This window comes from Spermophilus citellus (assembly GCF_964194105.1).
Source record: "Spermophilus citellus genome assembly, chromosome: 7".
NCBI lineage: Eukaryota > Metazoa > Chordata > Mammalia > Rodentia > Sciuridae > Spermophilus > Spermophilus citellus.
The window spans coordinates 50,912,042-50,924,489 of record NC_138188.1 but is presented as its reverse complement, the minus strand read 5'-3'; the positions used below and the strand labels follow the sequence as shown (position 1 = coordinate 50,924,489).

Genomic DNA, 12,448 nt, shown 5'->3' with positions numbered 1-12,448 from the left:
CATCTACAACTAAAAAATTTAACAAATTGTTTTTGATTACATAGATGTTCCCATATGAATCCCATCCTTTATAACATGTGTATGTACACGTGTATGTACACACACAGGGACAGTGTAGAATGTACTACTTTGGACCCACTTAAGAGCATCAAGGTAACTATCTCTTCAATACAATGTAAGTGAGGCCTTGCCTGCTTCTTTTTTTTAGAGGAAAACTATCACACCACACTCACTTACTATGTGTTTTCTCCATCAGTAAATACACATCTGGGGTCAAAGGGAACTGGCCGAGAAGTTTAAATAAATGACTCACTACAACTCATTACCAACACTGGAAAAATCTCAAGGCATAAAACTCAGAGTATGACTCCTACAGCTGTGAGTCAGGAACACCCAGCCTTCCCGTGGTGGTTGGTACGTGCTGTAATGAGGAAGGGGAAATGGAGGGAAAGCTTTAGCATGAACCGGTGCATAGAATCTGTGAACTGGGGCTCACCAGAGCATTGTAAGACACCTGGCTTTGGAGTGTGTCTCTCCATGAGCAGGAGTTCTTCAAGGATGGGAAGAGAGGCACATTCACCTTTTAACCTCAATACCTGGCCCCATGAAGCAATAAGTGAATCCTCAAAATCAACCTAAAGAACAAACAGGAGGTGTCAAGGGTCATCATGAACAGGGTCAGAAGAGCCCAGCACACCTAGGAGATGACGGAACCAATTCAAGCCAGTGGGTCACGGCCATTGCCATAGGAAGCCCAAAGGAAATGAAGCCAGGCAGGGAATGTGTCCTTCTCAGCAGAGGACAGAAGGTCAATGAGGTAGGTTAAAAGAGCAGAAGCTCAGTGAAGAAAATTACCTGTGCTTCAGCCATGGAAGCTGGAAACCCAAGCAATCCAACGTACATTTTTACACAGGCTTCACATTGAACCCTCGGTTTCTCTTCCTAACCCTCAGTACTTGCTGAGTGTAGGTTATGGGGAGTTATAGCATTACAGGATGCGTGGCACCTAGCAGATATGGAGGACTTATTAAATAGATACGCTTGAATTTAACTCTCCAACTGACAATCCTAAGTTGTAGACTACTATCTACAATGACTAAAAAGTAGCCATACAGCCTCTTGGAAGGTCTGAGCTCAAATCAGCACAGGAAAAACACCACCAATTCTGGTAGTGATAGCCAATATTTACATGGCGCCAGCCAGCATTCTGGTTGTTCAAATACATGAGTTCATTTAATCACCACTAATAATCCTATGGGCCATTGTTATTATCATCCTATTTTTTTTGGAGTGAGAAACTGAGGCAGAGATAGACATATAAGAATAAAACAAGAGGGTAATGGGTAATGCTCTCCTCCCTATCCTAAGCTCTTATTGGGGAAGATTCTACTGTTCATAATTATCACGTCACAGGGAAGATGGATTCATTCACAGTCAGACATCATCCAAATAAGAAGGAGCAAGAGAAAAGGCTATGGAATAAGGCCAGCATTCCACATGGTACCAGGAATCCTCCTGGGATATTGTGAGGAACACCCTTCATCCTAACATGTGAGAAAGGAGTCATAGGGCCATCATGGTGGTAGAAATTTAGAAAGGTCATGATTCTCTGTATAGAAGTCAGGCTAAAAATCTGTGCTCTTGAGCACTACCTTTGGGAACTAAACTCCATTCGAGGAGAAGAAGACAACTCATGTCTGGTTAAGTTGAGAGCTTGTTATTTCTGGTCTTTGGTACCATAACCCAGGAAGTGCTGGATGAATCCAAAACACACAGATAGAAGACAGGGTAAATTTAAACTTCTTCAGATCACATTTTTAACTCCATCTGGAGTTTGGGCTCCGAGTTAATGGGACTCAGACATTGATATAGTAGAATTTCTAATGTAACTGGGGAAAAGGGATCCTTCATCGTGAAAACTAGCAATAACTAAACTTTCTACGAAAGCAAAGCACAGGAGGAGAAGACGAAGGGAAGATGTAGCCTTCTGAGTTACCTGGAATCGGAATCTCCTGGAACACCAAGTCATGGCTTATGTGTACATGCTATTTTAGTGGAAATAACATGTTTAAACTCTGTTTAATTGTCAAAGAAGTCTGGGACTCAGAAAAGACTATGAATCACAGGCACAAAGATAATAAATTAGAATCAAGGAAATTTCCATAATTTGCTTTGTCTACTAAACATTCCACACGGAATTGGAGGAACACCAAAAAGAGTTTTCACCAGAGAGAGGTTAAACTGATCATTATGATTCATACTTTTGCCTTAGGAAATAAACATCTGTATTTTAGTGGGAGTACATCGTCAAACTGACTCTGATGGGAGATCTCAAGTTCAAGTCCCAGACCCACTCTTCTAGCTGCCTAGTTGGGGAGACATTACCCACCATCTCTTTCTCTCCATTTTCTCACCACTGAAGAGAAGGTAACAATGGTATCTACCTCCTAGTGGCATTGAGAGGATTCAGTTACATGAAGTTTACAGAGCTCTACTGAAGTATCTGGCACTCTGTGAGCACTTGCGTAAGCTGTCGTAGTTACTATTGTGTAATTTTGATGAACTATTACATTTAAAAATAATTTTTCCCAATTTGCCTTTTTTTTTTCCAGAGATTCAGTATGACTGAGCTGTCCTTCACCAGAAAGACCAGTCTCTGTAAGCATTTACTCTTTCATCTTTTTTATTAGTTTGTTAGGAAATCCATCCTTTCTAAGCTGCTTTGGTTTTCCAGAGATGATATGTGGCCAGGTTTTTGCCAGGTTTTCTCAAATATGAGTTGTAATTTAATTTTAAGTAAATATGAACCTCTTGGCACCTACACTCACTCATACTTGGCAAAATAGAACTTCCTGTTCTCAAGACTCCAAGTGTTCCTTTGCGTCTTTACAGAGTGACATGTGTGTAAACAAAGAATTAGGTCATCACAAACATGTAATGAAATTTCCCTTAAAACAAGTGTTCTTTCAGCTCCTATGTTTTTGATTAAAGGAGAGCACTTCTTAAATATTGAGTGAGTTCTCTGAATTTTTGAAAGTGAGGTGCTTCAAGAAAAAAATCAAAACATTTACTGCAACGCACCACACCCGCCCCAGGTTGGTCCTCTTGGAAAGTGATGATCTGGAAGAAATACCTACTGAGACAGTGAAGAACTTATACATGTGTCAGGTTCTTGAATTTTGTTGCAGCCCAGAAACATCTTAATATTATTGTCCAGACACAGAGACACAGAGGTGGAGGGCTGAGGTGTAGCCCAGTGCTGGTGCACCTGCCAAATGAGTGTGAGGCCCTCCACCCAGCCCAGGAAAACACACACAGACACACACACACACACACACACACACACACACACACACAGATGGAGGTGGAGATATTAGAGTCATGAAGGTTTTCTTTTCTCAATTATTGTGCAAAATTGTTTTTATGCTACCATTAACTAACTCATATACCCCTACATCATATTTCTGAGTTAAGCCAGGGAACCATAGATCAGAAAGCACAATTGCTAGGCATCTTTATATTTGTCTTCAAGCCACTGAGAACAAGTGAAAAATTACACTTGTTGAATAAACATATAGAATTGAGGGGCAATGAATTCTCAAAAAGCCAGCTTTGGCTCTACTGTGCATAAATAGAAGTTTTATTTGATTGTTTCTGGCATGGAAGGTTCTAGATTGCCTCCTAGTCAGCTTCAAAGACCCACAGGACAGGAGGGGTTCCCTACACATAAGCTTCAGTCCATCTCTAGACTAGACTGAACATCCTAGAATGAAAAACTTTCTCAGGCACTTACACTTAGCATCATTTCCCCCCAAGTATGATCTTCAGAGTCTAGGAAATAAAATACACATAGATACATCATATTCCCTCTTATCTTGCCATCTGTAAAATGTGTTCGTCGTTTATTGAACTGCCCTAAAAATCTGTAGTGAATCTCCTAATGCAAATGCCAAATTATTTATTAAGTGAAATTGCTTCACTTACACAGGTGCATTTCCATACATAAATAGCTATCATTATGAAAACAGTGTTTTCTGAGCCTGGTGATCATTAATGATTCCCTCTGTCCACTTCTCAGTGGTGGTCTGTTGCTCTGTCTGTAAAGCCAGACAAGACCAGATTGCACAGGGTAGACCAGTGCCAGCCGCTTCACGGATCTCTGGAGATGGAACTGGCAGTAGCATTTGTTCAGTGCTCACTATGTGGAAGGCGCCCTGCTTTCTGCTTCCAAACACAATTTCTTCTCATAAACTGTCCTGCATGAGATCCTTTACCTAATCATACAATCTATTTACAACTTTATGAATGACATAAAACTGAACAGAGGAAAGTGTCAGCTTCAGTGACAATTTGCTTGAGCCCAAATACTGTTCTGACTTCAGATTTTAAAATATTCTTCAGATTTTAAAATATTCTTTATTATTTATTCTAAGATGTAAATGGCATAAAAATTCAATTGCAAGTGTTTAATAAAATCAATATTAATTAATTTTCACCAGAAAGAAAATTTTCAAAGCAGCTTGAACGCATTTCCAAGTAAAAGGTCTGGTAGAGGTTTAGTAAGTACCTCTAAAGACCATGACACAAAATGTGCTTGGATATGACCAAAGCACAGAGAACTAAATGCATTATGACCATACAGAAATTGTCTTTGATTGTTCAGATTTTTCATACTGGAAACATAAAGATTGAGGAGGATGTGATACTTGTACAGTCTACAGGCCCTGACAGCACCTTATGTGTCAGGAATCGGTCATACCCTCCTACACATAATAATAAATTTATAAATCACAAGAGGCTGGGTATAGGGGCACACATCTGTAATTGCAGCTGCTCTGGAGGCTGAGGCAGGAAGATTGAGTGTTCAAAGCCAGCCTCTGCAACTTAGCAAGGTCCTAAGCAACGTAGCCAGAACCTGTCTCTAAATAAAATATTTAAAAAGGGCTGGGCCTAGGGCTCAGTGGTTAAGCACCCCTGAGTTCAAACCCCCAGTACCAGAAAGAAAAATTAAAAAAGAGATAAATGCCCCAGGATATTACATAAGACCACATGTGAATAGTGAAGAGGAGAGTCATCTTCCAGAGCTCAGGAGCATAAAGCATCTGTATTTCCTCAAATGTCCTGGTGTTGAAGTCTTCAGTCACTCTGATCTCTTCTCTTCATTCTCTTCTCCCTCAACTGGTACTCCCTGGATTTCCTTTACCCCCTCTGCAGAACTCCAGACCAGTGGCCCCATCTCTCCAGCACGGATATTCAAAGCTTGCCCTACATTCCACTTGGACAGCCTGCATGCACCTCAAGCTCAATATACACCAATTTGAATGTATTTCCACCCCTCAAACACACATTCTTTTACCTGTACATAAAACTCGATTACATCACCATAAAAATCACCAACCAGTACGCTCATGGTGGATGCTGAGTGGTTTTGAGTGCAGGGGAAAGATCCTTCATTCTCAAGCTGGTGATCCATGCTCTGCCCCTCCCTGGCCTCTCCTCTGGCAATGCTTCCTACTTCCTTTCCTCCTGCCCTGTTGACATTCCGCAGCCTTGCATCTGAGACTCTTGCTCAGTGGATGTCAGCCTTGGGAGGCAATCTTATCTCACCCCTGGGTGGGCACACTGCTCCTCTGCCTCCCCAGGCTGTCCAACAGGCTCCAGCCACGCACCAATGTCATGATGTGCGTGACAGCCATCACACTCTAACGGATTATGCCCTCTCCCCTCCCAGGTATCCAAATTTTAGTTTTGATTGCATTTTCAGTGTTTTATAACACAAAATGTCTCCATTACTCAGCCTAACCTGCAACTGGAATGAGCTTACTTTATAGCTCAGCTCAGCGTCGTCCTGTTCAGAAGACGACCGTGAGTCTACTAGCAGCATGCAAGCAGTCCACGGGGCACTAGGGTCTGTTTACAACTCTTTGGTGGCACTCTGATTTCTTTCTAACTTCTATAATAACATTGCATGTGTGCCTAACATTCTCCTCTCCCTAACGCTGACTCCCTGGCAATGAGGCCAGGAATGCAGCAGGCACCAGTAGATACTCAATAAAGGAGTGGCCAGACTGTGGAAGACAGACGATTTTTGCAGAGGATTTTCTATGGCTCCTTATTTTTCACCCAGATGTTTGGCATCACAAGACACTTTTGAACAGGAAGTAAACTAATTGGTAATAAGTGATGTTTTCTCCCTGCTTCCATTCATGTGAGCAAACCAAGTCCCACACCACGATGTTCTAGCCGTGTGTTTGTGCTTTCCCAACTTTTACAGCCAAACACCTGCAGTCAACCAACTGCACATACCACAGTATTTTTATCATGACTTCAGTTGATTTGGGGAGTTGACAATTTCTCAACAGCCAGCTGAATTCCAAACTAAATGTCAGTATTTTCGCAGAGATTTTTTAATAACATGGTTAAGCTTGAGATTTCTCTTCTCTCAGTCTGTGATGCACTGGTGGGTAAATGCTGCCCTATCTCCTCTGCTGGATTAACAACACAGACGTCTCTACTACGGATAAACAGAAAGGATCTCAAGGGTCCAAAGCATTTCATTTTCAAAAGCTGTATGTTATGATTGTGAACTATTATTGTGCCAGACGACTGGGCTGAGAAAACATGAGTGATTCTCAGCCATTATAGGGACTCTCAGACCCTACATCCATGTCCAGCAGTGGATTTCAAGTGAAAATGTTCCTAAAATTTCTTTTCCCTGTAGCGCAGCAGTAACTCCAGCTATACCACTACCTCGCCCTGTTATACTAGGCTCCACGGCTGCCAAAATCCAGGTCAAATGACTCTAGGCTTAAGACTTCAAAAATATTTCCTCTAATGACTTTATGTTTTTAGGCTCTAAGCTGGTTGTGTATTTTAAGATTACCTCTCTACAATCAATATTATAAGGCCAAATTTTTTCCTGTGCAACTAGCACTTTTTAGTAAGGGTTGCAGTTATTTATTTGGGTAGGGGGGAAAAGGAGGTGCTCAGACAGAACTGTATTTTATTTCAAGTTTTAAGTCCCTTAAGAAACAAAAGTCAGGAATTCATTACTTATATTATACCTAGTATGGTAATAGAAACATTGCAAATGTAGTAGGATTATTATATGATCGTGTAGTAAAAAGAAAAAAAAGTAATGTATTTGATCTGGAAAAAATATACACACTGAGGAAAATTCAAAAGCACATGGAATATGGTTATTAAGAGTTTTGCACATAGCGTAGTCAATGTCAAAAATCTAGCTTCGAAAGTACTGAATGTTCACTGTGAACATGATTTCCCACCCATCCTGAGCAGCCATGTGGCTCTGCTCCTGGAGCAGACAATCACTGCACTCTTGGCAGGTTCCATGGTAACTTCCTCAGGCTGCCCTCAAAGCCCCAGGGTGGATGCACTGTGTGAAAACATTCTGCCTTCCCTGAGCAGGTACGGTTTCCTTGGCTTGTTTTGAGACTACACTTCCTAGAGTACAGACATGCCTGTGTGGCATGTACCAGGTGATCCCAGAAATCTCCCACCATTAACTTGAGGTCTTCCAGTCTGTTACAAGATCTAAAGTTTCTGCCATTTTTACTGTTGTCTTAGGTCAGGCTCCCTCTGTGACAACATGGGAGAGTGTGACAAACTGGGGCAAAAGGAGAAACACCAAAGACTAAGAATCCACCTGTAGAAGATTACGAGGCTTGTGTGTGGAAGGTTCCTCTGATCTCCGCTGGTAGAAGATGCATGAGGATAACTTGCTGTTATCCCCCCTTTCTGAGTTTTCCTGTAACATATGAGTGTTTGTTCATCCCTAATTTTGACACTGAATTGTAAGAGGAAGGTCTTTACAAGGTGGAAGAGAAGGATTCAGGCCAGTCTGAACCCTCCTGGGCAAAAAACTAGGTATTTCATCTGGAAAGGCCCTGGGATCTGCCCAGCAGGGACAGGCTGCTTCCCCGGGACTTGGTCTCTCCAGGTGCTTGTGAGAATCCCTGGAGCCGCACTGTGGTGCTCTAGGCCGAAATTGGCCACGCACATGAAGCTACTACCCCTCAAAATCTGAAGGAAAACTGAGCAGAAATGGCTAGGCAGGCTGTTTCACAATTCAGATTCATCACGTTTAATTCGATAACACATTTACTAAAAATGTGACATTCAAGACCCTTGATCAGGGCCTCAAGAAATTCCATATGTCGACATAAGGTAGACTCTCAGAATCCTACGGGTTAGGGCTTTTAGATTGTGACTATAGGGAAAAATCTTGGTTATACTTAATTTCTGAATTGGAGACTGGAGCGAGGTCATCGTGTGACCAAGAATAACCGAAACAGGAGCCGACCTGAGTGTATCAGCAAGCCGTCTGTATTACAGAGCGGCAGAATGGCACATTTTCAGGAGAGAAAATGGCAACTGGTTACAAGAGGGGCCTGCTTTTTGTAGGTTTTAATGAGAGTTAATCAGAGCAGAATGTTTAGTGTGACTTAATCATGAGAGACTTGGGACCCGCCAGCTGGGCAGCCAAGAAACTGGTTGTGCGAATTCAAAATCTAAATCAATTGCAAGAGTTCAAAACCCATTGTTACTGGGATGAAAGTCCAGAGCCATTGTCTGCTTTCTTTCTCCCTGGGGGTTGTTATTCCATATCCTTCAATCAGAACTTGAAAGGAAATGAAGGAAGACTAAAAATGAAAAAAACAAATTTTGAGGTAAGCAGGAGTAATCATTTAAGGACTTCAAGATGTTCTTAAGACAGTAGAGTGATTTACTATTTGTCACCATCATTAATTTCCATTTAACAGCTAAAACCACAGCCTGCTTTTTGTTTTTGTTTTGTTCTGTTTTGTTTTCCCTTGGGAATCTCAAGAGATCAAGGCAACTGACCAGCATTGGGCCTCACAATCAGGATTAGATGTGCATATACCTTTTTTGCTGAGTGCGGTGCTAAGATTGACCCTGACGTTCCAAAATGTTGATAGAGCGTTCTAATTCCATCGGGTCCCCAAAAAGTAACTTCTAACTGTATCTGGCAAATTCTCAGAACCTTAACCCCACTTCCCTTCAAGGTAAATGCTGCTGAGTTCTGAATTATCAGCTAAGTGGGACTCCCTTGCTGGCCTCCATTATCAGCGTGGCAGGAGACCCATCCTGGAGCATAAGGCAAAAGCAAAACCTGTGTGCATGTTTACGCATGCACCTCCACGATACCCTCCAAGGTATTGAACCAATTTGAAAAGCTAATGCACAGTGCTCACAGGTCACCGACTCTCACTGGTTCTCGTGGTGTGAGCCACAGGGCAGTGGGTACTAGGAACCAAGCTCAGAGGAGAACCTACCGCTCATGTTACCCAATGCTGCAGGGTTGTAAGGCAAACAAGTCACAGTGTGGCTTTATTTAAATTGCTGTTATTTTGTTCCCTATAGATGTTTTTAAAAATTAACTTTGATTTAAAAACACATTGTGCCAAAGTATTATTTTGATTACTGAGTTTGGGGCATGCCCTTAAACTTTGCTCTGAGGCCAGTGTTGTTAACCCCAGGCTTCTCCTGCCTATGATCATTTCTAAGACTGACTTCCATTTCAAAATTTCTTTCTCTGCCAGGCACAGTGTCACACACTTATAATCCCAGTGGCTTGGGAGGCTGAGGCAGGAGGATTGTGAGTTCAAAGCCTCAGCAAGTTAGTGAGGCCCTAAGCAATTCAGTGAGACCCTGTGTCTAAATAAAATACAAAAAAAGGGCTGGGGATGTGGCTCAGTGGTTAAGCACCCCTGGGTTCAATCCCTGGTAGCAAAACAAAACAAAAATTCTTTCTCTACTTCTCTACTAGCTAATTTATTGAACCAAGTCTTTGATACCCTTCTCAGGAAACTGTCAGTTGATTAAAAAGTCAGATAATGGATTTTTTTAAAAAGTGAATGTAGGTTGGGGATGCAGCAGAGTGATAGAGAACATGCCTAGTCTGTGTGAGGTCCTGGGATCAATCCCCAGCAGTGCAAAAAAGTATTTTTTCTTAAGTGAACATTGATGATACAGAAGCAAAAGCAATCCACAATGTACTAAATGTTTGAAATATTCTATTTGCTTAGCAATCTTTCACTGCTGGGATTGAGCTGTTTAATCTTACTTTAACCAATATTTAACAGGCTGTTATTTAGTTATGTTATAACTCTTTCATATTTTCAGACTTTTTAAACCATTGTTCTGTTTAAAGCCCAGCTCAGTGTATTAGATTTGTATTATAGATTTAAATGAAATAAGATTCTAAAAAGAAAAAATTGAGCCATTAAAAATGAGAAAAGTACTCGATTTTTTGGAAGGTATATCTGCCATGGTTTACCCAGAAACCTCACATCATGGGCTCAGAAACCTCACATCATGCCTTTCTTTCCTATAGCCCACAAAAAAAAAAAAAAAAAAAAAAACTGGGAATCATAATTTGGATCTGATTTGTTAGACTATCAAAGGGTTCTGACGCTGTTTTTCGTTTTGTTTTTGTTTTACAATAAAGAGTTCCAAGATGTTCTTTTCAATTAACAGGCTGTATTCTTGAGTTTCTAAATTTCCTTTTATTCCATGTATACACCCCTTTTAGATAGTCTTCATTAAGATGCAAATTATTGCTTTTATTTTGTCCCAGGTTTGTGGCTTTTTATACAGCCCTAACTTTGTCCTTCGCTGCAATAATTAATCTTTAATTTTTATCTGTTTCACTTAGCCTTCCCCCATTTTTCTCCTTCCCTTTTCAAGGACAGTGGACCCCCTCCTCACCTACACATCCTGTCTGCATCCCTTTTGATTTTTTTCCCTTAGAGAAAATATCTCGGAAATGTCTTTATAACTTCTTTCCTGATGTACTAGTGTATCTCTGGCATTAGAGTCATGCCTGTCGGAGCCTCAATTCCACCTCCCAGAAGCCTGGTGACCAGTTAGGGCAAATCACATTTCCTGCCTTCATTCTTCCATCTTAGCTTTTTTTTTTCTATTTAAAAAAAAAATTAGTTGTAGATAGACACGATGCCTTTATTTTATTGATTTATTTTTATGTGGTGTTGAGGGTTGAACCCAGGGCCTCACACATGCTAGGCAAGCACTCTTGCACTGAACCACAGCCTCAGCCCCTCTACCTTAGCTTTTGTGGACAGCAGCACCTACCTGTGAACAGAATTGTAGGGGTTAAAGCAACAACATAGTTAATGTGCCTAGAACTCATGGCCAGCAATTCAGATGGTTCGACTTGAGAGCAAAACTTTGCAGATGCCAGCTTCTCCTTTCCCTGGCAAGAAGCTAGTGGGCCGGCTGGACTTCCAGGGCAACTGACCTGAGATGAAATGTCCTGCACCTCCTGCAAACTCCATAGAGAACCAGTGGTCAGCTGAGCGTGCGACAGTGACCTTTGTGGCCATCTGAGACGCTTTATTCTTCTGCCTTTGTTCCAGGCATTTGTTAGCTCGGGTAGAAGTTTAATCAAAATCTAGTTCTGACCTATCCTTTACAGGACTTTGGTGGAGGGATATAAAATTATTCTCTTTCCATTTCTTTGATCATTTTCTGGTTACCTAAGAATCATATTTGCTGAAGTGTGAACTAAGCTTTTTTTTTTTTCTTTTTTCTTTTTCCCCTTAGGAAAACCCAAGATGGAATCTTAATTTCTTAAACTCTGAGTGCTTTATTAAATTCCTCTCACAAGTTTTTATGACCCGTGTTAAGACATTTCAGAAACGACCACAGAGACCCCAGGATGCTCCTGCTCGCGATGACATTGCCACTAAAAGCCAGTTGAATAAAACTGTTGAATTGCTAGCTTCACCATACCCTTGGTTTCTACCTCAAACAACAAAGACCACTGAAAGAGTTGTATTTTTTATTCCAACTCCTAGACAGACTTTTTTTTTTTTTTTTTTTTTTTGCTTTGTTTAACAAAAGCTAACTTCCTTTTCCTTTACTCATTCCCAGTGGAGCAAATCCCCCGATCTCCAACTCCAACCTTTCAGCTCCCTGCCTGGGGCACAGTTCTGATTGAATTAATAGAGCTCAAGTCTGTCCCCAAGACAGGAGACAAGACACAGGGATGAAAATGCAAACCAGGCCATGAAATTTAATATTCATGAGCTTAGATTGACTTTCCATGATGTTTCAGTAGAGGAATAAAAACTTATCCACATTTAAGCCTCGTACTGTTATTCTTCTAAACTTTATTATTAATTGATTTAGAAAGAAGGTTGGCAGGGATGGGGGTGGGAAAGACTGAAGGAACTTGAACTAGGGTTATGGATCCATTCCTGTTTTTCTCTCAAGGACTGGTCTAACGTTCCCACGTCTCTTGTTTTCATGGATCTTTCAGTCCTTCCTCATCAGACTTCACCACTGTGCATACCGTATTTTTAATCAACCCAAGATATCATGTGATACTCTCAAAACTGGTTTTTTGAATCAAAGCAAAACTGGCACAAGAATGAATGTAAGT

At 41.1% G+C, this 12,448-nt stretch overlaps 1 long non-coding RNA gene across 1 annotated transcript; it reads left to right on the top strand.

Moving 5' to 3' along the window:
* Positions 1–2,312: 2,312 nt before the first annotated feature.
* LOC308653759 lies at positions 2,313–11,729 on the top strand. The gene is made up of 3 exons (XR_014023106.1): positions 2,313–2,427; positions 2,613–2,658; positions 11,608–11,729. It is a non-coding gene; the product is annotated as an uncharacterized lncRNA (long non-coding RNA).
* The last annotated feature ends 719 nt before the right edge of the window (positions 11,730–12,448 follow it).